This window comes from Neovison vison, chromosome 14, assembly GCF_020171115.1.
Source record: "Neovison vison isolate M4711 chromosome 14, ASM_NN_V1, whole genome shotgun sequence".
Taxonomy (NCBI): domain Eukaryota; kingdom Metazoa; phylum Chordata; class Mammalia; order Carnivora; family Mustelidae; genus Neogale; species Neogale vison.
Window position 1 is genome coordinate 33,025,075 of NC_058104.1, and position 20,295 is coordinate 33,045,369.

At 49.0% G+C, this 20,295-nt stretch overlaps 1 long non-coding RNA gene and 1 pseudogene across 2 annotated transcripts in view; one reads left to right on the forward strand and one right to left on the reverse strand.

Annotated features, from left to right (window-relative positions):
- LOC122895461 overlaps window positions 1–8,631 on the forward strand; it is a 46,020-nt gene extending 37,389 nt beyond the window's left edge. Inside the window, exons 6-8 of one of the 2 annotated variants that reach the window (XR_006382219.1) lie at window positions 2,712–2,825; window positions 7,490–7,583; window positions 8,507–8,631. This is a non-coding gene — a long non-coding RNA (uncharacterized LOC122895461). Of the gene's footprint in view, window positions 1–2,711; window positions 2,826–5,696; window positions 5,840–7,489; window positions 7,584–8,506 lie in introns of those variants that run through there. The other variant, XR_006382220.1, reaches the window with a different exon arrangement.
- Window positions 8,632–10,624: 1,993 nt separating this feature from the next.
- Window positions 10,625–20,295, reverse strand: part of LOC122895476 — a 30,076-nt pseudogene continuing 20,405 nt past the window's right edge.

The following is a 20,295-nucleotide window of genomic DNA, read 5'->3' on the forward strand; positions in this document are numbered from 1 at the left end:
GTTCTTAGCATCTCCTGGATTTGGATGTTTGTTCCCTTTGCCATATTAGGAGAATTCTCTACAATAATTCTCTCCAATATACCTTCTGCTCCCTCTCTCTTTCTTCTTCTTCTGGAATCCCAATTATTCTAATGCTGTGTCTTCTTATGGTGTCACTTATCTCTCAAATTCTCTCCTAGTGGACCAGTATTTGTTTGTCTCTCTTTTGCTCAGCTTCTTTATTCTCTGTCATTTGGTCTTCTATGTCACTAATTCTTTCTTCTGCCTCACTTATCCTAGCAGTAAGAGCTTCCATTTTTTATTGCACTTCATTAATAGCTTTTTTGATTTCAACTTGGTTAGATGTTAGTTCTTTTATTTCTCCAGAAAGGGCTTTTATCTCTCTGGAGAGGGTTTCTCTAATATCTTCTATGCCTTTTTCGATCCTGGCTAGAACCTTGAGAATCGTCATTCTGAACACTAGCTCTGTCATATTACCAATGTCTGTATTGATTAGGTCCCCAGCCTTCGGTATTGCCTCTTGTTCTTTTTTTTTTGTAGTGAGTTTTTCTGCCTTGTCATTTTGTCCAGACAAGATTTGCTTTCTCCTCCTCTGGAATTCTGCTGTTCTCCTTGGTGAGTGAAGTTGGTCTTGGCTGGGTTTCTTCTTGATCTGCTGGGTGAGGGGCCTGTCATAGTGATTCTCAAGTGGATTTTCTCCAGGAGGAATTGCACTGACTTTACCAGGGGCCAGGCTAAGTAATCCGCTTGGGTTTGCTTTCAGGAGCTTTTGTTTCCTGAGCACTTTCTGTAGAGTTCTGGAGGTTGGGAATGAAGATGGCGGCCTCCCAATCTCTGGCCCAGGGGAGCTTAGAGCTCGGGCCCCACTCTTCAGTGCACCCTCAGAGAAAAGCGCCCAACCGCTTCCATCTCCGTGGCCTCCGGTCACGCTCCGAGCTCACCCAGCCTGTGACCGGTTCAAGGTAACCCCGAGCTGAGAGCTCAGTCCTCAGCTTTGTCGATGCAGCTGGCTTCCCCACTCTAATACCTTTGAACTCTGCAACACTCAGATACCCCCGATCCTTCTGTGATCCAGAGGGACCTGGGGTTATGCTGACCCCACGTCGGCTTCCCCCTGGTTTAGCCTCTGGAGCGATGTCCCTCCATGGAGCCGACTTTAAAAGTCCTGATTTTGTGCTCCGTTGCTCCACTGCTTTCTGGGAGCCGGCCCCTCCCCCCGCGATCTATCTTCCTGTCACTTTGGATCCAGTTCTCCGCAGGTCCTACCTTTCAGAAAGTGATCGATTTTCTGTTTCTAGAATTGTTGCTCTTCTTCTCTTCGATTTCCCATTGGATTTGTAGGTGTTCACAATGGTTAGATAAGTTATCTAGCTGATCTCCTGCTACCTGATGTCGTCTCAGCCTGCTACTTCTCCGCCATCTTGACTCCTCCCTCCCCATCTTATTCTTTAAATGAAAACCAGCAGCTTATGGTTCTACCCTAAATTATATATGTAGCTCCTCTTGATTAGCCTTTAAGCAGTTTTTACCTGGAATGCCCATGGTCAACTCCCTTATTCATTTCTTCAAAAGCCCCTTCAAATCTTCATTTGCCCTTTGAGGCAAGTTGCTCCATTATACCTTGGAAAGGATCCGCTCAGATTTCCTTAAGGACCTCATTCCATTAATTTTCCATTCTGCTGTATCTTCAGTCTGCCAAATATGGTAATTTCTTCCCTGCCTTCCTGTTGTCAGTGCTCTGATTCACCCACTTCTGTCTCTGACTGGTGCAGTAGACTCCCTACTGACCTTGCTGGTTCCACGCTTGGCCTCCCTTGAGTCCATTCTGCACACTGCTGTCAGGGTGAACTGAGATGAAAATTTGATGTTCCTTCTCTGCTGTAATTATTGGAGGGTTTCCCCACTGCCTGGAGTTTGAGCTTTAAGAGACCATCCAAGCCCTTGCCTTTGCGGCCTTCCTTCCTCTTCATCGCTCACATAAAGGCAGCCCTTTAGCTCCAGGTGAACTCTTGCAAGCCCCAAATATATTAATATCCACACAACGTCAAGTCCATGAGCCTCATCATTGTGCCTTGACAAAGGTACATGTGAGAAAGATTTCATTCTTCTCTTCTTCACCTGTTGGTGAAGGGAGTGACTCCCACCCTAAAGTTATGGGATGTCTGGATGCTGCACAGCTGAGCTCCACAGTAACTTATTACCCACCTATACTCATGGCCCAGGGAGGAGGGCACCATGCAGGGCCACGGGGGACATTGCACCCGAAACAGAATGAACAAGGGCTGTGAGTGCAGACTATGTAGTGAAGGTGAGCCCTACTTCCTGCAGGGGGGAATGATTGGCTTGCTGGATCATTCCACAGGCTGTCAGGGAACTGGAGCTTACTTGGGGAGAAACTGTGCCTGGTCCCTGTGCTAAGGATGGTTTGTTGGCCAGGAGATCTGATCTGTGGGAGAGTAGTGGGAAGGAAACTTGGAGTGAGGCCATCTGAGGCCCTCTGAAGTTACCGGATGCCAAGACAACACTTCCTATTGAATGTTAATCTCGGGCTTTCCATCACAGTGGACTCTGATGTTTGGACATCAGTTTCAACCTGAAAGTCTTAAGACATAGGACAGGTGCTTCTCTAGGATGTGAAGTTGTCACATGAGCAGGAGGGTGACATGATCATCAAACCCAAAATGTAATGACTTCCATTGATGTTCACGCAGTTGATCCCACGGGAACCCCTGGGTGGCCAAGGGGTAGGAGGAAGAGCTGACGTTCTCCGGCACCATGGAATCTGGCAATGCACTGTGGACAGAAGCCCCCACCTCCACCTGCAGGTAGGATATGCAGACTTTGGCTTCAGCCTGTAGCAAGAGGGCCTTGGTAACTATATTAAGCTGGTGGGGGTCCCCTAACCCAGAGAATAATTGACAGCTGGAAATGAAGACTCAGAGTCTGTTAGAGATTCTGTTTCCTGGAGAGCCCAGTGCACCTAGCCCAGTTTCCTGGAAGCTGGGTGCAGCCCAGTGCATGGCCAGCAATTGCTGCTTTCATGGTCTCTAACCAGGGCCAAGGAGGGCTGTTTCTTGCATTGGGAGCCCATGGACAATTGACAGATACATGGGTGGTCCAGGGAGTCCAGGAAGAGGGAGAGGAGGCTGCTAAAGCCTTTTCACCTGGGCACTAACAGGTGATATTTTTTTCAAAGTTTTTATTTCTGTAGTTAAGAGAGAGCTCTGGCTGGAAGAGGCGGTGAAAGGGAGAGGGAGAAGCAGGCTCCCCACTGAGCAGGGAACCCCTTGCCTGAGATCAGGCCCCAAGATCCTGCCCCTTGATCCTGAGATCAGGACCCAAGACAAAGGCAGACACTTCACTAACTGATCCACCCAGTCACCCCCAACAGGTAATTTTTGCTTGCACAGATCCTAGAGCCTTTTGTTGAGGGGAGACCCTCCCCCCTCAACTTGGGCTCATTGACAAGTAGCAGTCTAAATGGGCTTCCTTAAAATTTATAAAGAAGGAATACGTTGCCTCCAGACCCAAAAAGTACTGTAAGGTGTTGGACTTCTATGTCCTTTTTTCTTTTTAAAGATTTTATTTAGTTACCTGATAGAACGTTTGTGTGCACGCACGCGAGAGAGAAAGTACAAGGGGCTGGCAGGGAAGAGGGAGAGGGAGAAGCAGACTTCCTGCTGATCAGGGAGCCCCATGCAGGGCTTGTTGTCAGCACCCTGAGAACAGGACCTGAGCTGAAGGCAGACACATAACTGACAATGCCATCGAGGACCCCCCGCATTTGTAGGTCCTTAACAAGTTTGTCAAATAAATATCCTCACAGTAGGATGTCCTAAATGTGATGTCTCACCTATGTTCCTGGAGAAAGCTGGGTGCAGTAAGATCCTGCCCGCAAAGGTTGCCTGTGAGAACAGAGCGGTTTGGGTGCCCTGTGCATAACTAGGTAAATCGTGTCTTCTTCAAGGTCGAGGCACGTGTGACTGAGAGGATGTTGAAATAGGCACTGAATAGAACATATTGGCCAAATTTATAATAGCAAAATATTCACCATCTTTTAATTTGTTGGGCTCCCTTATGGTTTTTTTAAATAACTTTATTTCTTTTAAAGAGAGAGCAAGAGAGAGAGCTAGCACAGGAGCAGGGGCAGGGGGTGGTGGTGGGGAGGGAAAGGCTAGCACAGGAGCAGGGGCAGGGGTGGTAGTAGGGAGGGAAAGGCAGAGGGAGAGAAAATTCCAAGCGGACTCCACCCTGAGCACATAGCCCGACATGGGACAGGATCCTATGACCCTGAGATCATCACCTGAGCCAAAAGCATAACCCACTGAGCCCCCAAGTGTCTCAGATATTTTAAGGAGACCGGGGTTTATTTTAATAAGATATGGTAAGACAGGCAGATATACAAGTAACTCTCACAATGGAAGAAGCGTTCATAGACTCTCTGATCCCGATAAAGGAGGGCCTGAGAGCCATGGAGGGCCACCCAGGGAAGCACCAGGGGTGGTCAAGAGAAAGCGGGAATGAAGGGACAGACAACACGGGCAAGACCCTTTACTGTGGTTTCCGTGGCAAGGGGCAGGTGAATCCGGGTCAGCACATTTAAGACTGCCTAGTCGGTGTCACGTCAGTGGGTTCCGGGACACGGTGGTGTCTGTCTGGAGTAGTCTGTCCCTGCCCCTGGGGTGATCAGGGCAGGGGAGAGTGGCCCAGAGTAAGAGTTTCTTACAAGAGGTGGTTGGGGGTAAAGGCTCTGAATTGGTTGCTTTACATGTGAAAGCTCTGCCTGTAGGCAAGCTGTTGACCATCTCTAGGAATTAAGTAATCCTGCCAGGGACAGTCCCTCCAAAGTCAGCAAGGCCTGAGATGTCAAAGCATTAAATACAGAAGGTAGAAAATATGGTTATTGTACTTGCTATAACCAGAATTTGAGCCCTCGTCTTACGTCCATGTAGGTCAGCCAACCGGTACATCTTAGCAACATTAAAATTCATCCAGAACCCATGTTGTAGAGGCACAAAAGGCAATTGGCCTCCTTTTCATTTTCCCAATTAAATTATTTTAGTAAATTTTGGATTTCTTTTTTTTTTAAGATATTTTATGTGTTCATTTGTGAGAGAGACAGCAAGCAAGTGTGACAGAGCAGGACCCAGGGGGAGCAGCAGGGAGACGTAGAGGGAGAAGCAGACTGACTCCTTGCCCAGCAGGGAGCTTGACATGGGGCTTTATCCCAGGATCCCGGGATCAAGACCCGAGCTGAAATCAGACGACTAAACATATGAGCCACCCAGGTGCCCTTGTAAATGTAGGATTTACAATTGGGTCAAATTTTGAGCCTATGTTGAATTAGTCGGTGGGGGGAGGTTTCAGCCTCCTGTATTCAGATTTCTCTCTTCCACTCCTCCTTTGCTTGGGTTTGTGTCTTCCTGGATATAGGTGTGGGGTGGGAGAGTGTCTTTTTTTTTTTTTTTAAGATTTTATTTATTTATTTGACAGAGAGGGAGTTCACAAGTAGGCAGAGAGGCAGGCAGAGGGAGAGGGGGGAAGCAGGCTCCATCAGAGAGCCCAATGAGGGGCTCGATGCCAGGACCCTGAGATCATGACCTGAGCTAAAGGCAGAGGCTTAACCCACTGAGCCACCCAGGCTCCCTGGGGAGTGTCTTTTTACCCTACTCCTCTTTGTTGGTGTTTTCTTCCAGAAAGTCTCAAATCAACATCATCAGCCTTTGAGCTTCTGTCGTGGCAATGGTTGTATGTTTTCAAGTCTCCTGGCATATGTCAAGGTGTGAGTTGATCCTTTCACTGCGTCACAGAGGTCCCCTGTATATTTCCCCCATAACCCTGAGGATCAGGATCTTGTGCCAAACAGGTTTAGTCAATGGAGTGGTCAGTGGAAGAGCACAGGACCCACAGCCTAGTCATCGATGAAGCAAAACCATCTTCTTCTACAGCTCTACCTTCTCTCAAGGGGGACTGTTTCCCCTGCCCTCTTTTCCCACTCTATAGATTCCCTCAGGATAGATTCTCATTTCTAGCCACATAGAGTCACGACTTTTTATTTCTGTCTCCACCTAATCACACGTGGTGTTTATGGGAGTTTATGGGGAAAGGGACTGGGTCCGTCAGCCCACAGATGGCTGTCCTCTTCCTGTGGGAATGCCAGTCCATTTCCCCAGTGTTGGGGTCCACAGCCAGCAAAATCATTTCATTCATGGCCAGAGTCAGAGCCTCAAGTCCCTGGATCACAAGTCTATCAACGACCTGGGGAGCAACAACACTAAGAGAAAGGCAAGTGTACTGGTGAGGGTTTTGGCACTGGGAGAGAAGTGGACACCAAAAGCCCCTCCTCCACTTTTCTGTTTTTCATCAGTTCGTGGGCCCTGGGCTGCCATGGATGTGCACCTCAAAACCCTGAGGGCTCAGGAAGACACATGGTAACAGAGAGAGGAGCAGCAGCTCGGGAGAGAGGCAAGGCCACTCATCGCCTGAACCACGGTGACTCAGGAGGCAGCCAGGGAGCCATTCTTACATTTCCCTGGGGGTCGGGGCCTTTCTTCTTTGTACCCACAACACAGAGGGTCACCCCCAGGACTGTGCTTTGGTGCGCTTTTCCCCATAGGATCTGCAAGTCAGCCCCAAGCACTGGCCCAATACCCAGTCCCTGGAACTGAAGCACACCAGTCAGCATGTCCTGTGGTTGCCGACCTCAGGGAGGAGCCTTGGAGACCAATACAGGCCACATGCAGGTCACATAGGTGACACCTCCCTCCTAGATACAGTCAATTCTCATTCATTCTCACCTTGTTGGCAAGGATGGGACATTAGTTTGGAAATGGATGACAACCTTCATGTGAGATAACAGAACATGAGCCAACACACAAGCTGGCCAGCGATTGCCAGTTCCCTCCCAGATCGTGATTGTCACCTCTGAAGCCAGTTAGTTAGTGAAGGAGCAGGTCAAGCTGACCCCGTGCCCTCATTTAACGTGGGGACACCCTGTTTGTGATGCCACTTGTTTTAATCACCTTCTCCTCAGCTCCCTGATGAGAGAGAGATTCCTGCTCCAGACTTGTGAGACGCCCTGACACCCGACACGTGTGATTGACAACAGTTTACTAGTCACATATACTCACACTTCAGGGGAGAAGATACCACACACTGTGCAGGGCTGCACAGAGATTGCGATTGCGAACAGAGAGAACCAGCAGGGCCTTGGAAGGCAAGACTTGTTTGAAACAAGAGGGTGTGGCAAGTCCTGGTTCCCATGGGAGGGTGTGAGTGGCTGGCTTGAAGAATTCAGTGGGCTTCTAGGGAACTGAATGCTGCTCCCTAAAAACCAATAGGCACTATGGCTAGTCCCTATGAGGAGAAGGGTGTTTGGTGAAGAGACCTCCCCTGTGAGGGAAGAGGGAGAGGAGAACGTGCATGACGCCATTCGGGTCTTGATCTTCTGGGTGTCAAGACAGCCCTTGACACGGAATCTTAATTGCAGGCCTGATGCCCCAAGAGGGTATGAGAACGTAATTCTTCTTAGAACTAATAATGGAATTTCGCAGTGAAACAGTATACGGGATAAACACATAAAGGTAAGTTGTATTCCTCTATGCTAGCAATGAATATGTAGGCTCCACAATCAAACATACATTCCCAATTACTCGTAGAAAGAAACTACTTTGGGATAAATCTAACAGTGCCTGTGTAGGCATCACATGCTAAAAGCTATTTAGCACTGATATAGGAAATCAAAGATATAAATAAATGGACAGATACATCATGCTCGTGATTTGGAAGACTAAGCATCGTAAAGATGTCAGTTGTCCCCAGACTGAATGAGAGATTTAATGCCATTCCTATCAAAATCCTGTCAGCTTCATTTGTTTTCTTAGAGATAGACTAAAATATTCTAAAATGAAAGACAAAGGAATTAGAGTAGTTTCAAAAAGAATTTTGAAAATAATGCTAATGTGGGAACACAGTCTACGGAGTTTCAGAATTTATTAGTAGTTATTAATTTTTATTAAATTTATTTATTTTCAGAAAAACAGTATTCATTATTTTTTCACCACACCCAGTATAATAAGGAAGACTGTGTGGTATTTGCAGGACAGACACATAGAACAGAACAGAGCGAAGAACCCAGAAATAGTCCCCAGAAATATGTCCATCTGAGTTTTGAAAAGGGTGCTAAAGAAATTCCATGGGAGAAAGCTGGGTTTTGTACCGACTATAGCCACCTGAAGCTTGTGATTAACTCAGGCCAAACTCAGAAAACAGAAGCAGCAGAGAAGGAGGACCATGGTGTGATTGCAGGCCTACCAGGTGGGAATGGGAAAGGAGAGAGCGTGTGTGCCCAGGGTTCTGTGGGCGGGGCCCAAAGAGCTAGCCAATGATTCCTTCCGAAGACCGAAGGAGCGGGGAAATTGTCCAATCAGCGTGTGGGCAGAGGCACCAATGAGCGGGAAGGATAGCTGACGTGGGCGGGTCACTGACACCAACTGCCATTTTGCAGACGTCTCTGAGGCTGGCTTCTTGCCTGGCGTCTCAGGATCCCGCAACCTTTCCCTGGTGGGCACAGCACCTCAGAACCTCCAGGCCCATGGCCACTGTACTGAGGACGCCCTCTTTCACATCCTGTACTTCCTCCTCAAGGTCGACACAGAGGAGGAGGGAGTGAGCGGCCCTTGGGAAGATGCTTCTCTGCACAGAGGTACCTGTAGGGCATGGTGTCAGGGCCCTGTGTCCCCGGGGGGCTGGGGCCTCGCTGGGAGGCGGGCCTGTGTCTCAGGAATACACTGGTTTGCCAAAAAATACACGGCCAGCTCATGTACCCCTCGTTTTGCAGCTGTGAAGAGCCCGGAGCGGGGCTTCATTTATGGAGCTGCTAGTTATCTCACCTGTGCTATGCACGGGCCCTAGAGAAAGTGGGAGTGGACATGTGGCCTGAACCAGGCAGATGGGGTTTCAGCCTTGTTGGGGCTCAAGTCCTGCTAAAAGACCGACGTGAAGCCAGTAGGTGTAGTGTTGATGGGGGAGGAGTTCCGTTTTCCCTCTTTTTTTTTTTTTTAAAGATTTTATTTATTTATTTGACAGAGAGAGATCACAAGTAGGCAGAGAGAGGGAGGAGGAAGCAGGCTCCCTGCTGAGCAGAGAGCCCGATGCGGGCCTCGATCCCAGGACCCTGAGATCATGACCTGAGCCGAAGGCAGCGGCTTAACCCACTGAGCCACCCAGGTGCCCCCGTTTTCCCTCTTGAGTAGGTTACGTTCCACTATGGGTTGTCAGGATCCTCACCGTGCACCTGAGATCAGGCCAATCGGTGTGTGTGTGTGTGTGTGTGTGTAGGGGGAATGGCCTTCGTTTTGGGTGGGTCGTGCGTGTTCGGTGATTGGGAACACATGATGAACAGGACTGACGGGATGCGTGAGGGACTCACCACCTGGCTGACAAAGACAGGAAGGAAATAACGACCCGTGAAATTCGTCATTACTGTTCTGCATGGAGTGCTGAGAAGTACAGGGTGCATTAGAGTTTGTAATTTCCTGAGTAATGTTTAAGCTGAACCAGGAGGCTAAGAATTTAAGGCGGATGTGGGAAGGTGTTCAGTTAGGGCCGGGAAAGATGTGTACTGTTGAAGGAACTGAGAGAATGTCCTTGAAGCTGGGGCCATGTGGGGACCGTGGGGTGGGGAAAACCAAGGTTTGGGGTGAAGACTCGGACTTTTTGTAGGACCTTGGAAACTAATGATAGTGATTGAAAACATGGGGTCCAGACCCAAGCAGATCCTAGCTCTGCCTCTTATGAGCCGTGCTGCTAAAGCATTGTACGTCTCCGTTCCCTGATGGGAGAAATGGGGATGATGATAATCCCGCTTCATAGATGATTGTAAAGATGAAGTGATATTTAACAGTGTTGAAACACTTAGCGCCATGTCTGACATGCAGTAGGTGTCAGTGGTGGTTAGTTCAAGAAGTAAATAAATACATAGGTAAGTTTTGAAGACGTGGAGGCAGTCTGTGGTGACATTTGTGAACATAAATGGGCTCCATCCAACTTCATTTCTTCTCCAGCTTTCAGATGCTGTTGACCACATGTGTGACACTGTTGAATTAGAAATAATTTTTCTCAAATGGAGAGTTATTTGCCCAGAGAATCTGCAGTGCCACTGAAATGACGAGAGGGAAATAAAATGCTTTTCAGTACCATGTCCCAATTAGGTGTATTTAAAATTTCCTGATAAATTGATTTATTTAGTATTTTTTGGTAACTGTGCGAACTTGCTTAAAGTAAATTGACTCTAGAGTAATTGAGACACAGAATAAGGACAGAGAAGTAGTATGGCTAGAGCTTGGCTTTTCTTGACTCTTTATGGGATAGGTGTTTTGTTCTGTTTTGTTTTTGTTTTCAGGTAGGAAACGTCTTTATTATAGGCCTTGATTCATTCATCATATAGTATCCAACGTGGATCACATATCCAGACAATCTGCCTGGCACATTACTCCGCTGGCCCCTCTAGGCCAGAGGCCAGGCCGTCCCCCGAGGGAAGCCAACCCCACTGGCCCCAAAAGTTCATGAATGGGGTGCTGAGCGCCAGGCTGTCCCAGGAATGGGCCCCTTGGTCCCTGGCCCTCTATTCTGGCCTGGAGTTCTGGGGAGGCCGAGGCTGGAGCCTGACGCTCTCTTTGGTTTCCTGATCATTTAAAAAACAAACAGGAGACAAACGTTTGGCAGTCTTTAAAAAAATAGGAGTCTGAGGAGAGAAACCAAGGTCCTCCGCTTGGGAGCCCCGTGGGAGGCTGAAGCATCTGTGTCCCTTGAGGTGTGCTGACCCAGCCAGTGGCATGGCCGTCCTGGCGAAGTCACTGGCCAGAGCCGTAGGGCCAATTGATCGTATCAGCGACTCGGTGGGCGTCTTGCCCACCAGGCGCATGAAGAACAGCTGGGAGTTGAGGGAGGCTGGGAGGGCCCGCCCGGGAGCTGCAGCAGCGGACGCCCGAAGCGCTGGGGCTGGGACCGGTACTGGGCCCGCACATACTCCGTGAGGGCCACCTGCGCCGTCTCCTGCAGGTTTTCCCCCGTGCGCTGGGTCGGAGAGGCCACAGGCGTCAGGCGTAAAGAGCGCGATGGCCTTGAGGCAGGCGAGTCCACCTGCCGGCGGCCCAGCTTGTCCACCTGCTCCTGGAAGGCGCGCACCTGGTCCGTGAACAGGCGGGCGCGGCCAGAAGCTGCGCCCCGTGCAGGGGCCGTGCCGCTTGCGCAGTTTAGCTGGAAGAGCTCGCTCCAGCGGGGGCGCAGCAGCGCCACCTGGCGGGCCACAGGCAGCTCTGGGAAGAAGGGGGCGTGGCGCGCCCACTCAACGGTGCGGAAGAGCAGCCCCGCCACCTGCTCGCACACGTTGTCCGTGCCCAGCACCGCCCGCCCGCCGCCATCAGCGCCAAACGCACCCGCGCTGAAGCACCTGGACAGCGCGGGGTTTGGCTTGGTTCCTAGCAGCTGCGCGATCAGCTCCGACACCGGCTGCCCCGGGAAGTGTTCTCTGCCTGTGGCCGCCAGCGCCCAGCCTAGGGGGGCTGCCCAAGGAGGCGGCCACGGTGCCAGGCAGCGAGTGCGTGATGCGGCTGTGCTGCACCGCCTCCTTCCTCGTGCGCACCCAGAAGCACTTTTACAGGAGGCAGTATTGGCACAGGTGATCCTGGTCGATCTGGCAGTCACGGTTGGACCGGCAGGTGTAGCTGCCCTTGCTGTGGATGCTCTGCTTGAAGCAGCTCTTGCAGCCCTTGCAGGTGAAGTTGCGGTTAGTGCTTGCTGATCGACATGTCCCCACACACCATGCAGTCCACCTGCAGCCGGGACTGCTCTTCTTCGCCAGGCTCAGAGTCGAGGCCTCTGTGGGCCTGCAAGGCCCTGGGGCCAGCGCTTCCCGAGCTACCGCCCCCTCTGTGGCTGTACCTTCCCTACCTGGGCCTCAGGCAGGGCCGCAGCATTGCTCCCACCACCTCTGCTGCTGCCCACCCTGGGAGCAGGTCTTGTGCTGCAGCTGGTTTTCTCTGGGAGTTTTTATAATTTCTCTGTTCTTCTCTGTCTCAGTTTCCAATGCCTTCCTGTCTCTGCAGCCTAAACATTGTAGGGGAAGTTTGGTTTGGAATGGCAGACTAAATAGTTGTACCCAACCCAGTGCAAACCAGCAAAGCATAAAGGACTTTTGTGTTTTTTGTCTTTTTTTTTTTTTTTTTTTTAAGATTTTGTTCATTTGACAGAGATCACAAGTAGGCAGAGAGGCAGGCAGAGAGAGGGGGAAGCAGGCTTCCTGCTGAGCAGAGAGCCCAATGCAGAGCTCCATCCCAGGACCCTGATACGATGACTTGAGCCAAAAGCAGAGGCCTTAACCCACTGAGCCACCCGGGTGCCCCCTGTGGGGAATTTTTAAAGAAAAGATGCTTATGTCCTACTCTAGACTCACAGAGTCAGAGCCCTCTGGGATAGGCCTCAGGGTACAAGGACCAAGCATGTTTACCATCTAGATGCATTTCATGACAGCTTTTTTGGCACTGGGCTTTCCATTATGTGAAAAAAACATTCAGCGAGATTGGGAGAACCCATAAACTAATGTTCAATGACACTTAGCAGGGCTCTGCCCTTCAGGGTCTGGGATATCGTGATCTCCATGTTTGGTGTAATGTGTTATATCCTTAGCTCTTGTCAGAAAGTTATGGATTGGGGTGCTGGGTGGCTCAGCAGGTTAAAGCCTTTACCTTCAGCTCAGGTCATGATCCCAGGGTCCTGGGATTGAGCCCCACATCGGGCTCTCTGCTCAGCAGGGAGCCTGCTTTCTCTTCTCTCTCTGCTGGCCTTTCTGCCTACTTGTGATCTCTCTCTGTCAAATAAACAAAATCTTTAAAATATATATATATTTGCTTCAAAATGTTATGGGGACTATGGGGATGGGCCGTGTGTTGAGAATTGTTTAAGTTAGTAAGGGGAGTTCCTCATACCATTCTCTCTACTTGGGTGTGTGTCTGTGTATCTGTATGTTTATATCGTGTGTGTGTGTGTGTGCGTGTAGTATGCGTGTGTATTATATACAATTGTAAATTTCCATAACCGAAGCTCACAAGCTTGCTACGGGTGACCTAGAGACTGTGCACGTGGTGTCTGGTGCCAGCAGGTGGGGAGGGTGGACAAGCTGAGCCGGTGGGTTCGCAGGAGCAGCAGCAGTGGCGTCCTTCCCGGGCTCGGTGTGCAGTGGGCTGTTGGTGGTGTCTGGCTGTCGCGCTTCACTTTATGCCTGTTGCTTTTTTCATGTTTTGTATTGTTCTTTTGCCTTCCTAGTAGCCTTTCAGTAAATTCTTTTTCTGCTAAATTCAGTCAGTATCAGTTTCTGTGAAGCAAGAATTCTGCCTTACACAAGAAAAGGGTGAAGCCGATGTACAGAGAAAAGGTGATTTGGCAGACTGTGGCAGGAGACAGAGGAATTAGGAGACATAGATATGTAAAAATATATATGTCATTTATATATCTAACAATGAAAATTTACAGAGTGTGTATAGTATATATATTTTTATATGCACATATATATGTATATAATATTTGAAAGCAAGAGAATCTCATGGCTTCTGTTTTTCTTGTTCTTAACTTCTATCCCTCTCGAGACCACAGTTTAATTCTTCCTCAGGGATATTATGAGATAGCCCCATATTTCTTTCTTTTTTTTTAAGATTTTATTTATTATTTGATACAGAGAGAGAGATCACAAATAGGCAGAAAGGCAGGCAGAGAGAGAAGGGGAAGCAGGCTTCCCACCAAGCAAAGAGCCAGATATGGGGCTCAATCCAGGACCCTGAGACCATGATCTGAGCCACAGGCAGAGGCTGAACGCACTGAGCCACCCTGGTGCCCCCCCCCCCCGTTTCTTTAAATAAGAAACTCTCCTTCCTACTTAAATAAATGCAAGTGGTCTTCTGTCACCTACAACCCAGAGGAGCTCAGCATAACTTAGATGATGATGTGCTCACCTAACCACCTTTTGCTATACCTGCTTTTGCTTACCACTGTGTAGAGGTTCCACAAATGTCTGTTTAATGGGCACATGACTGTCATTTGGCTCCAGACAAGGAACGAATGTGCCGTTCATGGCAGCAGAGGCACTCTGGTCTTCTTGGTCTTTCAATAATCATTGTAAGTGGACATGCTTATTGAGAGTTCTTTCTGTTGTACGTGCCTGTCTTTCATAAGTTTTGCCAGCAACCTTCAGTCTCTCTGAACACCACTGACTGTAGGGTCCTCAGTCCTTGGGTTTGTGAGGCACAAGGAATGAATGAATCCAGCGGGGCCCCTTGAGAAACACCTGCTGGACTCTCCCGTGGGTCCTATACCGATGGACACAGGCCATTCCAACTTCATCAATGAAGGTGGCATATAAGGTGGGAGAGTGTTCAGGCAGGGTGGCCTGGGTTTTCTGAGAACAGGCTTTGAGGCAAATAGCCTTAGGCTATCACTCTAACTCTACCCCATGCTCCTGTGCTTCCTTAGGCCTGTTATCTAACCTCTCTGTGCTTTGGTTTCCTCATCTGTAAAATGGACTGTTTTAAGGATTAAATGTAAAAAATATGTATACATACGTAAATTCACAGAGAAGATGGCACATGGGGAACACTCTAGAAGTGGTATTTTTATAACATTGTGGTTAATATTATCATAGGGACGTTCTTCCGGTATAAAGAGCATGAAGCACGAGATGCTCCATGTAGAGGATGGTCAATGTTTTGGCCCCTTCCAGGATCTGCAGTTGCCATGATGCCATTTACCCATCAGCTCAGGGGTCTCATGCTTAGGTGACCCCTTCTGGGCCAGCACATTAATTATGCAGCCTCGGTAGCTCCCAGGGGCCTGGTCTGGTGGGGAGGGTTTGTGTGTTTGAGCTCTTGGGTCCTGGCTACCGGGACTCCACCACCTTCTACCTGTGTGACATTCAGGACCTAATAACCCCGTGACAGGAAAGCAGTTGGGGCTCTCCCATAGGGCTGTTGGTGACGAGTAGATGGAATGACACATATAAAATGCCTGGCACGTGTCAAGAAATGTTTTACCTCATTGCATTTTCTCATTCTTTTTTACTAGCTCCTAGAACAACCCATTTCTGCCCGGTTTTGTTTCAGAGAGGTGTGGTAATTCGCTGCAGGGCATACTGTTAGGCGAGTAAGTTGAGAAAAAGACCTTGCAGGTGTAGGAAAGAGCTCCAGTAAAAGCAGGGAAGTGAGAACCCGCTGTGAAGCTGCAGGTAACCGGGCGTGGCTGGAGAGCCCAGTGTGGGTGAAGGAAGGGTGCGGGATGAGTTCAGGAAGGACTTTGGATGCCCTGGGCTGAAAGACAGTGGGAGCCTGAGGGATTTTGAAGTTGGAGTGACCTCGTTTAATTTGCATTTTCAGAGCATTCCAGAGGGGAGGTTGGAGGAGGAGCCAGTAGTGACGGAGTGATTCTAGAGGGGGAGGATCTTCTCTGAGGGATCAGGGCAGCCGGTGCAGAGGGTTTGAAGCAGGATGTGATAAGGTCTGGGTCCTTAAGAAAGGCACAGCCCACTGGGGAAGAAGAGGCCTGCATGGGAGGGAAAATGATGTAGTACAGTGCCCAGCACGGATGCCAAGAGCATGCAGCCTTGGTGAACCGCTGGTCACTCAGGTATACGGTGCCAGGTCCCATATGCACAGCGCAGTGTATTCAGATCAGATGGAATCAGAGCAATAGATTCTCCCGTTCTGCCTTCATCAACAGAACTCAGGAATTAGCTTCCTCAAGTCCTGCTTTATTATGCCTGCTCTCTCTTCCCAAGGGCTCTATGTGTGTGTTGGAACAAGGGACCAACATCTTAGTCACTGATGCAGGAGAGAAAACTCATTTTCATTTATGAGATGCTACCTGCCTCCAGCCCTCAAAAAAAAGTGCAGCATTTTTTGTCATCAAGCAGATGTGACTTCAAATGCACACCCTGCCACATCACTGTACGACCTTGAGAAGCTCCCCTCATTTCTATGTCCTTGGTTCCCTTATATAGACAATGGGGGTTATTATGCTGTCTTCTTCCTAGAGTTGCTGTAAAGATGAGATAGTGCATGTGAACACGTTATCTCAGAACATAGCGTGAAGTGCAAAACGAACATCAAGCATTGTTTCTTGCCTTGTCATTTGTGGCCTTATTTCCAGGTAGGATAGTTTGGTTCCCATCCTGACATCAAGTCGTGAGAGCCATTTTGTTTTCTGTACGGATTTCAGTGACTACAAGAGAGTCTGAATACATGACCAAATGGACTTGAATTGTTCTCAGTGGTCCTGAGCCTCTGATTTCCAGGAATGGTTCAAGTATCCCGCTGGGGGCATAGCCCATGTGGAACTCGCTCAGGAGCTTTATAGGACTTGGTGACCCTTCTCACTGTGATAATGGCACAGCTGAATTTCCCAGCAGGGATTATTAATGACAGCAGCCCCTGATCCCACAAAGGATGGAGCTGAGCTCTTTGCCAGGCCTCCAGGACAAATACAATTCTTGCTTATGATTCTTGGTTACAGTCCACTAGGGGGATGAGAAGCAAACTCCCCCTTTTCCATGGAGTAGGTCATGGTTAGACATAGACCATGGATTAGCTTCCAACTTCCCTTACCTCTAAAACTCAACCCTTGCTTCCTTGCAGCCTGTCTGCCCCCAAAATCATAACAAATGCTGACCTGCCGGGATATGTTTGATGGGGTTGAGAGGGAGGAAAGGCAAAAGGGGAGCAAGGATATATCCCACATCTCCTCACATATTCACTGTATGTTCATCCCAGGTTTTCCTGAAGATTCATCACCACCCTATGCGGTAGATACTGTCATTCCCATTCCCACTTTAATTTTAGGTGAAGAAACTAAAGGTGAGAAAGGGGAAGAAGTAAAGTGCCCCTGACACACAGCTACCAAGAGTCTGTGGTGCCATATCGTACTTCCTCCTGTGGGTTCCTGCAGGTGTTTCACGATTCCATTTAAACAGGTGGGGAAACAGGCTCGAGGATACTCATGGAGCCACAGTGAAAAAGAGATAGAGATGGATTTGGACCTCAGGTCTGTGGTCTTTAACCCTCGGCTACCTCCAGTATACAAACAAGCAACCTTGTTACTCTGCTGAACCAGCAGCATCTGCCATCACCTGAAAATTGTAAGACGTGGCTTCCTAGGACCCACTTAGAGCCACTGAATCAGAGCTGCATTGCCACACAGCCTCTGGGGGATTCTGGGTACTCTGATGTTTGAGAAGCAGCGGTCTGCATAGTTCATCCTGGCTGTGAAGGACACTCGCTGTGGGTGGAAGCACTGTGACAGCTGGTCTCCCAAGCTGGCCCCAGCCATCCTTTCCCTCTCCCTGTGTACGTGACACTCCTCACACCAAGGGGTGGAACTTGTGTCCCTTGAATCTGTACTGTACCATGACTGGCTTTAGCCCTCAGAAGGCACCGAAAATGATGTCCCAGGATTTCTGAGCAGTTTCTGCTTCTTGCCTCTCAGATTCCAGATGCCATGCTGTGAGCCACTCAGGCTGCATTGAAAAGACACGGGGGTGAGACGTGAGGCACTCCGCTTGACGGCTCCATCAGAGCATCCACCTGACCCCTGCTGCTGGCCAGGTGAGTAAACCATCGTAGAAGGTCCTTCTGAGTTGTGCCTCGCACATATCTGCATCCCCAGCCGACACCGTATAGAGCAGAAGAATTGCCCAGACCTAGTCAATCCACAGCATCAGGGGAGATAGTGAAATGGTTGTTGATTTAAGCCACTAAGTCTCGAGCATCAGTACCTAACTGAAAGAAAGATCAGTACTTGAACATAGGGCGTGGAGGTCACCTAAAGGTAAATCAGGTGGCAATGGCTTTGGAACCAGGCATCAGCTGGTGGCCAGAGCACCACAAGGAGACTGTAAATGGAGGCAGGAAGGGCAGGGAGAACGCTGCTCTTGGAGGCAGGAGAAAATGGGACTTGAAAAATGAACTGCCAGAACCATTAGCAGAATGTGCCCCGCAGGAACCTGGAGGTGGAAAGAGTACCTCATGAACCTGTCAGTCTGGTCAAGGAAATTTCCAAGTCAAACAGTGAAAGTGCCAACTATTTTTTTAAAAGGTTTTATTTATTTGAAAAAGAGACAGTGAGAGAGAGCATGAGAGGCGAGAAGGTCAGGGGGAGAAGCAGACTCCCTGCGAAGCTCAGAGCCCGATGTGGGACTTGATCCTGGAACCCCCGGGACTATGACCCGAGCTGAAGGCAGCTGCCCAACCAACTGAGCCACCCAGGCTCCCGTGCCAACTAATTTTATTAGCTCAGAGAAAATTATTTTTATTAATTGAATTGGAATAAAGTAAAAATGTAATAAAATTCCCCAGTTGCACTAGGAATGAGATTGAGCCGACACATGGTTTGGACGTGTTAGCGATATTTTGGAAATACATATTTGATCTATAAATGCATAACTATTAACATTAAAAAGATGCTACTGCCCTTCAAAATCATCTTAGTTGCAGCATCTCAGGGTACCATGTTATTAACAATGAGGTCTGTCCAGACCATTTTAAGAAGGGAAATAACCAGCGTTAATGTTTCTTTCCAATTTATTTTCCCCTCTCCTCCCCATTTCTGTTCCCTTCCTTTCCCTCCCTTCCTCTTCTTCATTCTCTCCCTCTCTTTCTTCCCTCTCTCCTCTATCTATGTCTTTCTATTATGTAATAATATGATAGGGAACAAAGTGTCATGTCTTAGGTTTTTCACTTAACGTTGTGTTTTAAACATTTCCTTGTGCCCTTAAGGAGTCTCTGAAAACATCTGAGATGATTGTTCCTATAAGCTGTCTCAAATCCTTTTGGGAAGTAGGTGGTGTATAATGCAGAAATGATAAATGAAAAGCAAGTTCTTAGCTTTACTCTGAGCCTCTAAAGTGCAGTAGCTCTTGGTGGATCTGTCTCTCCAGAACCACAGAAATAGAAGGGACGGTGACAGGGACCAAACAGGAGCCACACAGTGGAAGGCTGTTGAAGTGGGGCTTCGTGCCAGGTTCTGTCCAGTGTCTGCCCAGGTGACCTCAGATGAGGTGCTTAGACCAGCTAAGGTCCAAGGTCCCCTTTAGTTCCACCTCTGATTTCTGACACGAATCGAGTGCCTTTGCAGGTGGAAAAAGGCCTCATTTCAGGGGCTTCCCACGACTTGCATCACACCCTGGTGCTGGGCACCATCCCTCCTCACCTGACAGCCACGGTTCCCTTGCTTCCCTGGTCTCCTCCGGCCACTCTTGCCCTCCATCTATTCTCCACAAGGCAGCCAAAGTGATCTGGTAAAGACTACGTCAGACAGTCACACTCATCTGACTACTCGTTGTCATGGGGGAGGAGGCCCCACACGATCAGGTGCCCCACACCTCTCTGATCTCACCTCCTGCTTCTGCCTTGCTCACTCTACCCTGTCCAGCTGTGTCAACTGTGCTCCCACTCAGGAGCCTTTACTCCTGCTGTTCCATCTGCTCAGAATGGGAAGGGACTGTCTGTGCCTCTCTCCACTGAGGCTGGAGTATCATCCGGCCTACTCTGACAAGTAGGACCCTTTCTCCATCTTGTAGCCAGAGAAGGAGAATGTGCAGAGAAAGCACTGCCAGGAGCAGTCCGCTGGCATCTGTTGTATAAAGCAGAAGAAAGCATGTTTGCCTTTTAGTATAGTGACCTGCAGCTACACTTGGCCCAGTGAAGATCAGCTGAGCCATTTGTGTGCTTCCAGGATTGGGTGACACACAGATAGATGATGGGCACGGAAGGGGATTCTCTTCTCCCTTGAGGAAGAGTCCAGAAATGTGAGCAGAGCAGGGAAGAAACAGTGTCATGGGAGACATTCCCTAGATTTGTTCTTCTCCATGATTGCATTAGAAGGCTAAGCCAAAGGTCAATTGGAGTATAGTTCTCCTCCTTGGGGGAGATGAAGAGGTAGACCTAGGTAATTCTGCTGCTACTTTCAGGAGAGTTCCCTCCTAACACATCCTTGGGTGTTTTCCTGGAATCACTTGAATGGGTAGTTCAGCTTTTGCCCACCAGGATTCTCTGAAATGGCTCGTGACCACTCATTCATTCAGCGAAGGCTCTCTGCATGAAGAGGCTGGAAATGTACTGTCTGTTCCAATGCCCGCCTCAGACTATACCCAGTGATATTGTCCAGCCTAGGTTTCTTGTGATCCTGCTCTGTTCCAAATGGAAATCATGTGATGCCTCCCTAGATAACGTGCTTTTTCCTTCCAGAATAAGAAGTTAA